The following is a 16,846-nucleotide window of genomic DNA, read 5'->3' on the forward strand; positions in this document are numbered from 1 at the left end:
ACTTGCATCATTTGCGACTTTGGGCTATTGTAAATAATACTTGACCAAACCTTTTGCACATGTCCTTTCGTTGGCATGTGCTTTCATTTGCACAGCGTACAGCTATCTGGGTCGAGCTGATAAATAGTAATTTAGGTGCAGGGTGAACATCATCCCACCAAACATTTCCCACAGTGCTTACGTGACTTTAAGCTTTGTCTAGTTTCTCTGAATTCTCTACATTTGTCATCTTTTCATTTTGCTAATTCTAGTAACTGTAAAGTGACTTCAGAATGATTATATAGTTTGCATCGTCCCCGTGCTTTGAAAATGGTCAACACCTTTTCGTATGTTTAATGGTGATTTAGAAATCTAGTTTTGTGTAGTATCTTCTGAACTATTTTGCAAAGAAGTTTGTTGTTAGCTTCTCTTCATTTTTTTGTAGGACTTCTTTACATATATTGAATTCATGTACTTTTAAATTATTTATGTATGTGTGTGTGTGTGTATGTGTGCGTGTGTGTGTGTATGTGTGTGCATGTGTGTGTGTGTGTATCTTTAGGACTTGCTTCTTTACATAGTTTGAATACATGGTCTATAAAGACTTTGTGTATGTGCACACATGTGAGTGCAATGGCATGTGAATGCCACAATGTACATGAGGTCAGAGGACAGCTTCAGTCATCTGTCCTCTCCTTCCATTGTGGGTTCTGGAGGAAGAAAGCCAGGTCACTAGGCTACAGTAACTTTTATCTTCTGAGCCACAAATGGCCCTGATTATAAGTTGCTGTTAGAAATGTATGGTGTAGTCGGGCAGTGGTGGCACACGCCTTTAATCCCAGCATTTGGGAGGCAGAGACAGGCAGATTTCTGAGTTCGAGGCCAGCCTGGGCTGAGTTCCAGGACTGCCAGGGTGATCCAGAGAAACCCTGTCTCAAAAAAAAAAAATCTAAGGTGTAAAAATTTCTTCCCAGTATATAGATAGATCATGTTTTCATTTCCTGAATGTTTTCTTTAGATAAATTAAATTTTTATCTTTTTTACAGTTTCATTTTTCCAATTTTATAATCAAAGTCTGTACATTTTTTTCCTATAAGAAATTGTTGTCTGTTCCAGGGTCTCAAAGACTTGCTTTCTTATGGAAGGTTTGCCTTTTAGAGTTTTGTTTTGTTTTGTTTTGTTTTTGTATGGCACTATCTAATTTTTAAAGATTTAGGTATCCAGTAGATGCAGTTTCCTTTCCTTGCTGAATTACTATGAATTTTTTGTTAAAATGTACTCACCATGTGTGCATGAGGTCACTTATGTATTTCCTGTAAAGTTCCATGTGCCTATTGGTCTAATACAAGGCATGAATCCAATGTCTTGATTACTATTTTTTAAAGCAAGCCTTCAGATCAGACAACTTAGTCCTGAAACTTAGTTTTTTTATAATATTGTTTTAGTTTTGATAAGAAGTCTCCATTTACACATATTTTAATTTCATTTTTCATGAAAAGCTTTACTTTCACTTGGATTTACACTGAGTTTACAGACAAGTTTAAGGCTAAATTAAATCTATTATACTGGGTCATTTTTTCCATAAAAGTGACACTTGCCTGAAATATTTCAGTCTTTGTCAAAACCATTGTTTTTTTGTTTTTTTTTTTTTTGTTTCTATCTACAGGATAGCATGTTTGGCAAGTCCCAAGCAAGCTGGTAGAGATCATGAAAGGCAAGTCAGAAGCAAAGGAGTTCATTCCTTCTGACATAGCCAGAAACCCAAGAGTTACATTTGTATCAGTATTCCTTCCCGGTGAGGTGGAGTTGAGTGGATCTGCTCAATTAGATATTTTGTACACAGGTTTGTATCACATTGAAAAGCATACCGAGTTTAGAAAAGCATCTCATGAGGGTGGTGCTTGCCAATTTGAGCCAGCTTTGTTCCAAGGGAATAATAGTCTTCTTATCTTGGTTATCAAATAGCCCTTTCCTTTGTGTTGGAGAAAGGCAAAATAGGGCAATAACATCTCTAGCTTCTGCTGTTCAACATTCAGGGGCAAAGCAGAATAAAGCTGTTCTGAAAACGGGGAAATGATGACTCACATCAAATTGGCTCTCAGTGACACTAAAGGATTCTCTATCTTCTTTAACAAACCATCCCATTAATATGCCACTTGGTTAAGCACTGGTTATTCTGATGAAAACTGGAATTAAATCCCTTCAGTCTGTCTAACATGGTACCATTTAGACCTAAGATTGATAGGACTCTAAGTGATGTAATGAAGCTAGTTTATAACAGTGACCTCAGGGCTGCCTCCCCAGAGTTTTAGACCCCATGGGTGCAATTTTTATTTTCCTTTTAAACTGGACAGTTTTTTTCAAGCTTCGGATTTTGACTGCTTTCCTTTACTTTTATTTTGAATAAAAGATCTAGTAGATCTTGGGTACATAAAGTCTATCACAGTCTGTTCGAGGGAAATCTAGATCACTTTTATGATCCATAGCATCCGTGGCTGACCTTTTTGTCTTCTAGGGCCAAGATATTCAAAGCATTCTATGTACATATAAGTTAGGGCGCAACAAAGGGTAACATTTGATTGTTGTTTCTCTCTTCTGTCTCCTTTAACCTAGGGTGGAATGTCACCATATATCTTTAATATCATTGACATTTTAAAAGAGTACAAGTCACTTCTCCTTTGTTTGATTTGTCTCCATATTTGTCATGATTTCATTCAAAGTTACAAACAATTAAATCTCAACTACATGGCATCCTGAATATGAAGATATAAATGGTTCATATACCTATACTTTACAGACAAAACTAAGTACTAATTTGAAAATTTAGACTGCTTTGATTTTGAAAAGCTCCTTTCTTTTGAGATATCCCCTTCCTTACACTGTCTTCTAATGTTTTGCTTTTATCTATGCAAACCTGGTTGAATATTTCTAAATATTTTCATCTTACTAGGACTGCAGGCTCCCAGACAGATTAAACTGAGTCTCATTAAATAGATCTTGTTCAGTTTTTGGTGACTTTATTTTTTAATTACATTTATGTATATAGTGTATGTGTGTGTGTGTATGTGCGTGCGCGCGTGTGCACATGCCACAGTGTCTTAGTTAGGATTGCTATTGCCATGACAAGACATAGGTCTAAGCAGCTTAGGGAGGAAAGGGTTTATTTGGCCTACACTTATACACTGTAGTCCATCTTTGATGGAAGTCAGGACAGGAACTTACACGGGGCAGGAACCCAGAGGAGGGAACTGATATAGAGAACTTGGAGGGATGCTGCTTACTGGCTTGCTTCCCATGGCTTGCTGAGCCTTCCTAAGTTTGGCGCTCCCCACAATGGGCTGGGCCGTCCTCCATCATCATCACTAATTAAGGAAATACCCATAGGTTTGCCTGTAGTCTGATCTTGTGGAGGCATTTTTCCAATTGAGGTCCCCTCATTTCAGATGACTTTAACCTGTGTCAAGTTGACACGAAACTATCCAGGACACATGGCTTGTGTGTAGATGTCAGAAGACAAATTAAGGGAGTTGATTCTCTTTCCTTCTACTACGTGGGTCTTAAGTTCCAGATTTTATTCATTTTAATTCATACCTTAGTAGGTACAGAGCTAACTAACAGTCTGTGGGTGGGGAGGAGCTGATATGTCAATAAAGACGGCAGAAGCTAATCTCTGGGTGAAGATAGAGAGATGGGATTTCCGGGTCCCAGGAGGAAGAGGAGACAAGATAGAGAATGGATCTTTTTGGCCAGGCTTTGGAGAGAGGAATGTGGACACCATGTAGGCCTGGGGGCTACTAGAACCGGTAGCACCCCACCACCACCAGAAAAATTCTGATATAAGATAGCTGATGAGTTTCGGACAATAGATTCTGTGCCTAGTGGTTGTGTTATCTCGCTGATTTTATAGTACTGAGGCTGTCTGGTGTTTTCCATCTGCGGTGACTCAGGTGGGCAGGAGAAAGAGTGCAGTCTCAGGGAAGGTCATCGGTGGTTGGCGGAGCCAGCCAGGGGAGTTAGCTGGTAGCGTGTGAACATCAGCTCCCAGAGTTTTCTGGAAGGGTGGTTGTCAGCAGCTTAGCAAAGCCAGCTGGAGGAATGGGTGGCACTCTCAGGAAAATGCCAGCTAACAACATGGCGACAGCTGTTCTCGGAGCATAGCCGGGAACTCGGAGAGAGCTCCCAAGGAAGAGTAAGAGCATTTTTAAAATTACATTCAACAAGTCTGACATATCCACAAAGTCCCAATTACGTTGGCACTGTCCAATAAACCATTGCAGGGAGATTACTATTAAGACAGATAGTCCTTTTACAGGAACTGCAAATGTTCTTTTTGATTGATAGTAATGATCCCTTCTAGAATTCCCTCTTTTTATGACTATATTAAAAGGTATATGAAAAAAAATTGAAACTTAAATCTCAAATCATAGTCCTATTCCTACTATGTCTATATTCTTAGGGTTGTCAGTTTCCATTGAGAGACTCTTCTTAGAATCTATCCTTCTGCACTTCCTTTCTCATCCCTCTATTTTTATTTTTCAGACCTGATCCATTGTAACCCATACTGGCCTCAGCCTCACTCACAGCCATCTTAGCCCCGACAATGCCAGGTTCACAGGTATGAGCTACCTTTTTAATTATTACACTCGTTTGCACACTGTACTCTGGCTTCTACGTAAATGGTAAATGGTGTGACTTATTCACTACTCATGAATGTATTCTGATTTATCCTAATTCAACCTGGCATGCACATGCATTTCATACTACTGCAGCATTTGCTAGATTTTGGTTTTGCCCATTTCCGTTCAGATCATGAGAGTTTCCCAAGTGAAAGTGAAACTCATACATCAATGCATTTACTACAAGGAAGACAGGGAGCATTAAAAATCTACTTCTATGAACATTTAGTGAAACACATGTCCTTGTGGCATGGTGAAACATCTTTTAGGTCTGTGCCCTGGAGTGGTACAGCTGAGTCTTCAGGTTAGGACTATTTCCAATTTTCCGAGAAACTACCATATTGATTTCCAGAGTGATTTTACAAGTTTGCAATCCTACCAGCAATGGAGGAGTCTTCCCCTTTTCCCACATCCTCGCCAGCATGTACTGTTGCTTGAGTTTTTGATCTCAGATTAGCCACTCTGATTCATGGTGGCTCTCAGGGAATCTCAGCATCATTTCAATTTGCATGTCCCTGACAATTAAGAATGCTGAACATTTCTTTAAGTGCTTCTTGGGTTTTCAAGATTCCTCTGTTGAGAATTCTGTGTTTAGCTCTGTAGCTCACTTTTCAATCCTACCCTAACAAAGCTGCCTTGACTGGTCTCAAAGGGAGAGGATGCTCCTAATCCTGCAGAAACTTGATGTGTGGGTGGTGGTTGTGGGGGGCCCTCTCAGAGAAGAAGGGGAGGGCGATGGGAGGGACTCTGGGAGGGGTGACCCAGAATGGGGGCAGCATTTGGGATGTAATACATAATTAAATAAATAAAAACAAATTTTACTTCTCACTTTGCTAGTGAAAGTATTTCATACTTCCTACGTTAACTTAATGAGAGAATTCTCTAAATTCAGATAATGAGCACACATTGAGATGGCTGAGAATCAAAAATATTCTTTCAGGAAGAACATGATTCTCTACATCTGACTTGTGTTTTGAACTGTGAAAATGAGAGTTTATTTCAAATTAGTGACTTGTAAATCTAAATAGAAGACATTTGTTCCTTAATTTTTCATAGACATTGACATTTGTTTCCTGTCTCATGTTTATATTTTAAACAATCCTTTTCTCCATTTCAAAAAATCTTTTTATTGATTCTTTGTGAATTTCACATTATTCACCCCAGTCCTACTCATCTCCTCATCTGCCATTTACCCTTGCAACCTGCCCTTCAAAATAATATTAAACACACACACACACACACACACACACACACACACACACACACACACAAAGCATAGAGAACATTTCATTGTGTCACCTGTGGTATATCACAGTGTGTCCCACACTATATCCCTCTGTCCACACATCTTCACTTGCAAATGTTCCTTGGTCTGGTTTTGAGGTCTCTGGCTTCTATTACACCATCAACATCAGAGCCTCACTGGGACTCCTCTCTGCTATCCTGTTGTTGCTCTATGTCATGGAGATCCTGTAGATTTGACTCCGGAGAACTGGCCCTTTCATGTTCTCCAACAATTCATAGATGATGTACTTTGGGGTGGTCCTGAGTAGAAGCTAGTGGAGCTGTTCAGACTTCTAACTCTCCTTCATCACATCACCAGGGTGAGCTTTACAGCACTGCTCCAGCTGGGCTACCCAGTGCCACCATCAGCAGGAGGCAGAGTCAGCTCTTCCACTCAGGAACACAAATTTTAAAAGATGTGAAGGAGTAAGAAAAGGTACCATATTCATGAATTAGAAGATTCATCACTTTGACAATATCAACTCTTCTAAACAAATAAAATTCCCAAATAAATTTTGGTGAGCAATGACAAGATTATTAAAAAAAATTATACAGACATTCAAAGTATCTATACTAATTCTGGGAAGAAAATAAAACAAAGTTAGATTAACTATTTCACTTGGTTCTAAGTCAGTTTATTGAGAGAATAAAAACAAAACAAAATAAACAAACAAACAAACAAACAAACCCAGGCTTATAGACCAACAGAATGGAGTGAAGAGTTCAGAAATGACTCAAATAACCATGCCTAGTTAGTTTTCAACATAGGAACAGAGTGATCCAGTGTGAGGAAGTATAGCCCTTTGTATGAATAATTTTGGTCATTATGAAAGCAGGAGGCACCTTTGTATCTGTCTGTGTTTTGTGTAATTGTGTGAGATTTTTAGAGTAGCTGTAAATTACTCTCTGGTGTTATAACTCATGCTATCTGCTCTTTAAATATTTAGAAAAAAATCTTTCCATAAACATATCCCATAATATTAAGAACAAAGGGTTTCTGAGGTCAAATATGTTTTCTTAAATGTAAAATAACAAGCTCCTTTTCAAGTGATTTCTCAGGGCTTGTAGTATGTGTTGTAAATCACTAAGAGTGGTTTGGCATGCAACATCTCCAGAACACATCTCCCAGCTATGACTGGGGTTGGCTGAGTAGATCTAAACTAAGAACTTTAGCCCAATCTTCCATCCCTATGCAGCTGGGTATAGATTAGTTGCTTCAAAAGCAGTGCTTTGGACACAGTTTGGGAATATCTGAACTAAGTTCATGACTAACTTCAGATTTGATCGTATTGATTTGTTTGTTTTTAGTTAAAATTGTATTTGATAATGTTATACACACGTGTTCTGGTGCCTCTTCACCCCTATTCTCTTTTATCCACCATTGATCCTATCAATCTCCATCCCTCCCCTCCAGGTCTTTGCCTAGATTCTTCATTTTGGGTTTTGATTTCTGAGAGATTTACTTTAACCAGCGCCATCTATGTGACCCTTAAATAGGAAATAGCTCTTGGAGCCTTGAGGGGTTATCAGCAGGCACACAACCCAATGAAATGATTCCTACTTCTCTTGAATCTATTAGTGAAATATCTCCCTGAATCTATCAGCAAAGGCAGTTAAGGCTCTTCAGTACTCCTCCATCCATTTCTTACCATCGATGGTTCATTCTTGTGTAGAGACAGTAGGTAACAACAGCTGCTTTAAGGTCACAATTGTGTTTCCAAAAAGGAGGCATTTACGATCCCTTCTCCTATTGCCAGGCTCTTACATTCTTTCTACTTCCTCCCTTAAGCCTTAAAGAGGAGGTTATAAATATATTGTTTAGCTTTGAACACACTCACACTCTCCTATAACTCATTCTTAGTATCACTTGCAGCCATGAGTCTGCATTCACCATTATTCATAGAATACCACACCAGAATACCTGCTGCAGCTCTACCAGCCCTTCATCTCTAGTGCACTCCCATAATCTCCCTCCACTTGTTCATTGCTTTACCAAAGCCGTGGACTCCAACAGGCACTTTCTGGGAACCCACAGGCCATTCTAGCCAGGAAAGCAGGTAGGCTAACTGCAGATCTTGACCATTTTCTTCATTCTTCTAATTTCAATCCCCCAGTCTCATCTCCAGCTCTGTAGCAGAACACCAGCTGAAACTTCCCTTGCTCCCTCCCATAATCTTCAGTGGACCACACAGATCTTCCCTTTCTAACCTCTGTCCCTCCACTCTTTTCTTTATCCCAACCCACAACTCCAGCAGGCATTTTCTGGAAACCCGAAGATCACTCTGTCCAGAAAAGAAGTTAGGCTTGCTGCAGATTTTCACCTCTCCTTCTGCTCTTCCAAATTTTATCCCCCAGCCCCATCCCCAGCTATACAGCAAAACACCTGTTGTAGATTCCCTTCTTCCCCTACACACTTCTTCAGTACATTACACTGATCTTCCCTTCCAAATATCTTTCCCCCCACCTATGGTTTGTACACAACTCCTGCAGCCACATTCTGGGAACTCATGGGCTACTCTGACCAGGAAAGCAAATAGGATAACTGAAGATCTTCACCTCTCCCTCCATCCCACCAATTCTGACCATCCAGTCTCATTCCTAGCTCTATAGCAGACCTTTTGCTGTAGCCTCTACCCATTCTTTACCCTCATTCCCAAGATAATACCTAAGCAGATTCTTTCTTCTATAAACTCCCACCATGCCCTCAGCCCATCCTCATTCCTAATTGTCAGATCTAGTAGTCAGAAACAGATTTTATCTGGAACCCTCAGGAGATGTATCTATCAGAATCTCAGAAGAACATCCTATGAGGATACAATCTAGCCATTGCACTCTACTAAGAACCAGAAGGGAAAAGGAAACTAAGAAACAGAATGTCTGCCCACCAATGACAAAAGCTCATATTATCACCTAGAATAACAATTGTATCAATCCTAGATTCCCAGATCCTGCAATAAAAACACAATAACAGCCAGTACAGTATGTCTCTAGTAGAGTTCAGCAACCCTACCACAGCAGGCCCTGAGTATTCCAATATAGGTAAACACAAACACAAAAGAATATATCTCCTTCTAAGTATCTCATGAAACTTACTCCAAAACAGAACACATACTTAGATAAAACGCAAGGCTCAGTTGGATAAAAAGCAAGGCTCAACAGATACAATCAAACTGAAATAACACCCTTTATCCCATTTGACTGCCAAAGAGTCATGCTGGATAGCAACAACAGAAACAACAGAGAGCTTACAAATTCATGAAAACTGAATAATTCTCTATTAAACGAAATATTTTTTAATTCAGAAATTAAGAAAAAAAATATGACTTTTCAAGGGTTGAATGAAAATGAATACCCAACATTCCCAAACCTGTGGGATACAATGAAGTCAAATTCATAAACTAAGTGTCTACATAAAAAACCTGGAGATATTTTATACTAGCAACTTAACAGCACATATGAAAGCTCTATAACAAAAAGAAAAAAAACTTATTCAAATCTAAATTAATGGCAAAAAATAATAAAAATCATTGTTAAAATCAACAAAACTGAAACAAAACAAAACAAATAAAAATACAAAGAATCTATGAAACAAGGAGTTGGTTCTTTGAGAAAATTAATAAGATTGACAAGCCTTTATTTAAATTAAGTAAAGGTGGAAGGAGAATATCCAAATTAACAAAGTTAGAAATGAACATGGCAACATAGCAATAGACACTGAGGAAATCTAGTATCAGTGAGGAAGCAATGAGCACATCCTTTAAAAACTTGGATTCCATCAAATTGTAAAGTCTAAAAGAAAGAGATAAATTTACTTGATACATACAAATACCTAAGTTAAATAAAGATCTGATAAGCAATGTAAACAGACATCTAACCACTAGTGAAATAGAAGCAGTCATTAAAAGTCCCCTAACCAAAAAAGCCCAGGGACAGCTTTGTTTAGGGTAGAATTATACCAGACTTTCAAAGAAGAGTTAACACTAGTACTCCTCAAATTATGCCACTAAATAGAGTCAGGAGAAACATAACCCTAATCACTTTAGAAGGCCACAATTACCCTGATAGCAAAACTACATAAAAACCAAACAAAGCAAGAAACTTACAGTTTTCCATATGAATACAGATGCAATAAAATAAGAGCAAACCAAATCTAAAAATACATAGAGACAATCATCTACCATGAGCAAGACAACTACATTCTAGAAAAGCAAGGATAGTTCAGCATACATAAATCAAAAAATAAAATCCACCATATAAATGAACTGAAAGAAAAAAAAAACACATGGTCATTAAATGCATAAAGGACCTTGATCACAATCCAAGATCCCTTCATGCCAAAAGTCCTGGAGAGATTAACAATACAAGTGGCATACCTTAATATAATAAAGGCAATTTTACAGCAAGCCTATAGCCAACATCAACTTAAGTAGAGAAAAACTCAAAGCAATTCCACTAAAATCAGGAACAAGACAATGTTGTCTACTCTCTCAGTATGTATTCAATATAGTACTTGAAGTAATAAAACAATCGAGAAAGATCAAGGAGATAAATGGGAAAGGAAGAAGTCGAAGTATCTTGATTTGTAGATGATATATAGTATACTCAAGTGATACCAAAAATTCCACTGAGAAATTTCTACAGCAGATAAATACTTTCAGCAACGTAGCTAGATAACTCACATATAAACAACAAGTGGGCAACAACACCTTCCACAATAGCTTCAAGTAATGTAAAATGCCTTGCAGTAGCTCTAGCCATGCAAGTGAAAGACCTGGTTGTTAGAAACCTCATGTCATCAAAGAAAGAAATTGAAGAAGTTATCAGAAAATGGAAAGATCTCCCATGCTTATGACTTGGTAGGATTAACACAGTAAAAATGACCATCCTATGAAAAGCAATCTATAGAGTCAACATAATCCCTGATAATTCCAAAACAATTCTTCACAGACCATGAAAGGGCAATTTTCAGCTGTGTATACAAACATACACCACAAATAAGAATTCCCACAACAATCCTTAACAATAAAAGAGCTGCTGTAGCTAACACCACTTCTAATTTTAAGTTGCTCTACAAAACTATAGCAATAAAACCATCATGATATTGGCACGCACACACACAGACATGGTCAATCAAATCAAAGTGAAGACCAAGACACAAATACACATACCTATGGACACTGAGTTTTGATAAAGAAGCAAGGAATAGATACTGAAAAAAAAAGACAGTATCTTCAAAAAATTATGCCAGTCAAATGAGATGCTAAATTTGGAAAATCTAAATAGATAGTATTTATCACCTTGCACAAAATTCAACTCCAAATGGATCAACCTAAAACAAGAAATACTGACTTAATAGAAGAGAAAGTAATGAATAGCCTCAAACTCATTGGTCCAGGAGAGTGCTTTTTGGACAGAGCACCATTAGCATAGGCATGAAGAACAACAAGTAATAAATATGACCTCATGAAACTGAGCAGCTTCTGTGTGGCAAAGGATGCCATCTTTTGGCAATGCACCAGTCTACACAATAGGAATTTTTTTCACCAACTCCACATCTGATACAAAACTAATATCCAAAATGTATAAAAAAAAAAAAAAACCTCAAGAAACTAGATATCTTGAAGACAGATAATGCACTTAAATATTGGGCATAGATCTAAACAGAATTTTCAATAAATGAAACTCAAATAACAGAGAAGCACTTAAAGAAATGTACAACATCCTAAGCCATCAGGGAAATGCAAATCAAGATTATTATGAGATTTCACCTTATACCTGTCAGAATGACTAAAATTAATTTTACAAAGTGACAGCTTATGTTTGTGAGGATGCTGAGTAAGGGGGATGCTCATCCATTGCTGGTTGAGGTGCGGATTTGTTCAGCTACTATTGAAATCAATGTGGTTGTTTCTTGGGAAGATTGGGAATCAGTCTTCCTCAAGATCCAGCTATAGTACTCTTGGCAATATACCAAAAGGATATTTAATTTTATCACTGAGACACTCCTTCAACCATGTTCATTGCTGCTTTGTTAATAAGTGACAGAAATTGAAAATAACATAGATGCCTCTCAATGAAAGAAGAGATAAAGAAAATGTTTACACATGGAATATTACTCAACTATTCAAAACTGACATATTAAAATCTGCAAGTACATGGAAAAGTTGAGCTCTACATAGACCCTTCACCCTTACATTCTAGCATCTTTTGTATAGGAAGGTACTCTAATAAGAAATCATCCTGAGTGAGGTATCCTAGACCCAGAAAGACAAACATGGTATGTATTTGGTTACATTTTGATATTAGCTGTTAAGTCAATGATAACAAAGCTACAATGTGTAAACTCACAGATGTTAGATGTAGAATAAGGAACTAGAAATGGAAGGATAGATTTCCTTAAGAAAGTGTAATAGAATAGATAATTATGGATAAAAGGGGGGTCTTGAATCCTCGAAGATCAGGAGGTATTGGAGAGAGTATTGAGGGAAGGAACACTGGGAGAGACAGCTAAAATTAATGGTCATTTGAGGCATAGTGTAGAAACATAACACAGTAGCAACTTCCTAAAATATATACATGAAGGTGATCTAAGTGAAATTACTAAATAATGCAGAAGGCAGAATCCCAGAAGGCCATCTCTTTACCAAATGAAGCTTCTAGTATAGGAACTGGATTACATCTAATTGAGCAGCTGGCCAAAAATATTCCATTGGAATTACCAACAATGCAGTCTGTGCTCTCCAAAAACTGACAGCAGGATCTTATTGCTGAAGATAACACCTCCACAACTCACTGGACTAGAGCCTTCACCTAGCATATTTTATACAACAATTCAACTAAAAGAGAAATGTAAACACCAAGTCAGCCACAGAGCCTTTGATCTAACATGGTGTCTTGCCTATAAGATATGCTAGGACAATGGTGGCACAAAGCTTGTGGGAATAACCAGCCAATAACTGATTGGACTTAAGGCCTATTTAAGAGATGGAACCTATACACAATAGCGCTTTGGTGATTAACAGCCTGGGACTAGACAGCCCAGGGACATACCGTAAAAACAAACAATATTGGTCTAAAGAAAGAAAAAATTTGTGATAAATGTCTCCTAATGATATTCTGCTATCCTCATAGATCAGTATCTTGTTCAGCTATCATCAGAGAAGCTTATAAGTGCCCATGCTTCCTTACAGGGCCAAGGTCACGTGATATGACCACAACAAGTTAAATTAGGCCAGGTTGGAGGGCCACAGCAGAACTGAGGCTGTGACAATTTTATTGACAGCAATCAGACTTTTTTTTTTTTTTTTTTTTTTTTTTTTTTTTTTACTTTTATTAGAAACAGAATATAGTGGCAACTGTCAGGATCAATACAGTTGTAGTTGCCAATGATGTTTGCAAGTTATACAGGGTACACAAGATCATTGTCTAAGATCAATTGTCCTGTCAGGTTTTCATTCTCCCTTGTCTACTAAGGGAACTGCGGTGGTTTGAGTTTGTTTGGTCCAGGAAGTGACACTATTAGGAAGTGTGGCCATGTCGAAGTGGGTGTGGCCTTATGGAGGAAGTGTGACACTGTCTGTGTAAGTGGGTTTTAAGGGCTCTTAGGGCTTGAGCTCTGTCCCAAGTGGAAGAGGCAAACTTCTCTTCGCTGCCTTCAAATCTAGAGGTAGAACTCTCAGTTTCTTCCTCATCACTAAGTCTTCCTGCATAATGCCAGGCTTCCCACTGTGATGATAACTGACTGAACCTCTGAAACTGTAAGCCAGCCCAATTGAATGTTTAAATGGTGACATTTCTAAAGGAAATGATTCTCCTTTACTGAGCAGCCATCAGCTGCCCATAGCTCTTTCAACTAGTGTGAGGCCTTGAGACTACCTCCTCAACATGTACTGGGATTTTGACTAGTTTGTGATTGTGCTGCTCTTATGCAGGTAACCATAACTGCCATATTATGAAAACTAGTCATCCAGTTGGAATTTCCTTGCTGCAGCATTCTTACATGTCTTATAGATCTTCCATTTGCTCTGGGCCCATCTTCCATAATTTTCTCTGCTATTTGGGGTGGGGGTTGACATAGACGTCCCATAAGGGCTAAGTACTCACAACTACTTAGTCTAAGCACTTTGATCTGTGGGAAATCTCTTCATCGTACTGCAGCCTAGTATAAAAGGATGGTTCTCTGATTGATAAAGGCACAAGAATATGGGTTTAAACAAATATTTAGAAGTAGTTTGACAACATGACTATTTTGCAACACAACTATATTATGACCCCTCCTGGTTTCCTCAGTCTTGGGATATTGAAAATATTTACAGTATCAGATATCAATTTCCCTCCTACAGAGCAGGCCTCAAATCCAATCAGAAAAAAAAGGGTTGTTATTGCCATACCAATTGTGCTGTTGTTGTCGTTGGCACTGATTATAATTTTACACTATTTTTCTTTTAGTTTATTCTACTACTAGACTCCTTTAAAATTTTTGTTTTATTTTGCCACATTGTCAATATATAACGCGCAATATAATTTTTTAATAGTACAAGTGATCACACCTCTAAGAACAAGATATCCAAGAAGGGCTTTACTGGTTACCATTCTTTCTGGGGTTATGAGTTGGCATAATCATGTAATTGTATTTTCAATTGATCTTTAGGTTATAATCATCTTGGCAGGAATGAGGCTATTTTAAGGAAACACTTGTGCTTCTCCTTTTGACTATCATACTATTTATTGAAACAATGGACCCTACCTAACTGCAAGAGATTTTGTAGTCTTTGATGCAAATACTTTTAAATAGAAAGAATTTTATGTTGAGCTCAAATATTAAAATAGAAACATAGTTAAATTCATTGTCTTCCAGAATTAAAATAATCTAAATTCTATAAACCTGGCCTCCCTACCACAGGCCACATAGAGAAAGTAGAAGCTTTGAATACCAGAGGAATCAGGGCCCAAGGAACCTCCTGTTCTCTCTTAGTGCTGTGCATAAGAAATGCTGGCTAGCTGGAGGACTTGGCTTACCCAGCGGAAGGCTTCTGTCTTGAGTAACAGGCAAATAGTGCAGTAAGACCCTGATTAAAAAGTAAACATCACTAAAGTGCACTCAGAAGGATTGGCAAAGGTCCAGAGTGAAAAGCAGCTAAATAAAACTCATTTTCTGTTTCTCCAATTCTATGATTGATGAGAAAAAAGTCAATTAAAAAAAAAACAAAACAAAAAGAGAGAGATGATAGAGATGATTATAACACAGCTCTTTATGAATATTTTTGTATGAGATGGAGAAATAGGTTTTTGACCACTTCCTTTGTCTTAAAGGTCATTATTTATAATACTTATGTTTATAATTATTTATAATACTTATGTTTACTTATGTTTGGATCCTATTAGCTAAATGAGTGTTCTGTGGATTTCAAAACAAGGAAGTTACAGAAGTTTAATTTATTCTCTGTAATGGAGTCGTTGGGGTGAATTAACTAGATGGATGTGACTTCTTTCTTTGTGGTACACCACAGTCTAAACACTTGATAAGCCTGTTTACCCTTGGTGCCAAAATCATGTATCTCCCAGCCTGGTGAGTGAAGGAAACTTGGTGCGTGCTGTACCTATTGTAAGAAGAACAAGATAGGCTTCAAAAGAACCAAAAGGCAGGGCCTGGTAAGATGGCTCAGTGGTTAGGAGCACTGACTGCTCTTCTGAAGGTCCTGAGTTCAAATCTCAGCAAACACATGGTGGCTCACAACCATCCATAATGAGATCTGATGCCCTCTTCTGAAGACAGCTACAGTGTACTTACATATAATAAATAAATAAATCTTTAAGAAGCAAAAGGCATTCCATATCATATAAAGTTTAATTCTGTTTCCCTCTTTACATTTTTATTTTTATATTTACTTATTTTATTAATAATTAATTATTTATTTTGAAGCAAGGTCTCACCATGAAGCTTTGGTTGGCCTGGAACACAATATGTAGACCAGGCTGGCCTAGAATTCACTGAGACAGGCCTGCCTCTGATTCCTGAGTTCTGGGATTAAAGAGTGAACAACTAACTATGCAAACCAAGCCTTATGGTTAGAGACATTACCCAGTCAGTTGGCTGGATCAGCAGCAGACCACCAACATATTATTTATTCAGAACTTACTTTGTGTCAGGCTTAGTAGTGCCAGGATGTGGTAATTAACTTGCTTTTCATAATTTGTGAATTTGCTTTTATTATATTTGAAGAATCTAAGCCTTACAAAAGAACGAAACAACCATGATCATGATCATCACCATCACCATCATCATCATCATCATCATCATCATCACCATCATCATCTTCATCATCAACAACCTCAAAATGCTAATAGTCACATACCTGATGAAGGAGGACAAGACTTGTCTCAGACATCAAGTTTTTAATGCACTTGTAAACAAACTGTCAAGGAGCCTTTTTCAAGCTTGAGTATGTGACTTGCAAAACAGACAAACAAACAAAAGAAAAAAAGAAAAGAAAAATGAGTGAGAATTCAGGTGTGACTCTTATACAAGTGTTTATTTCCCAGTTGGTTCTTTCTCATAATATATTGTGAATATCGAAACAACACAAAATCTGTCTTGGCAAACTGAAGTAATGAAAATTGTTCTGTTTCTTTATTGGGTAGGTAGTATAACAGTAAATAAATTTCCCCAGCTTACATTCTTATAAATACTTTTGTTTTCCAGATAGTGTCCTACTTAGGTTGCTGAGTTTGTTGTAATTTTTATAGAATTAATTCAGATAGTCCTTCATGAAATTATAATTGAAGTTGTTACATGTGATTAATTAAAATTAAATATTTAATATTTAATATTTAATGAATTCCATTTCTTTATTGGGAATTTAATCTCACTGTTAGAATTTTATGGGACATGAATAAGAGACTAGGTC

The sequence above is a fragment of the Mastomys coucha genome, unplaced genomic scaffold (genome assembly GCF_008632895.1).
Source record: "Mastomys coucha isolate ucsf_1 unplaced genomic scaffold, UCSF_Mcou_1 pScaffold17, whole genome shotgun sequence".
NCBI classification, from domain to species: Eukaryota; Metazoa; Chordata; class Mammalia; order Rodentia; family Muridae; genus Mastomys; species Mastomys coucha.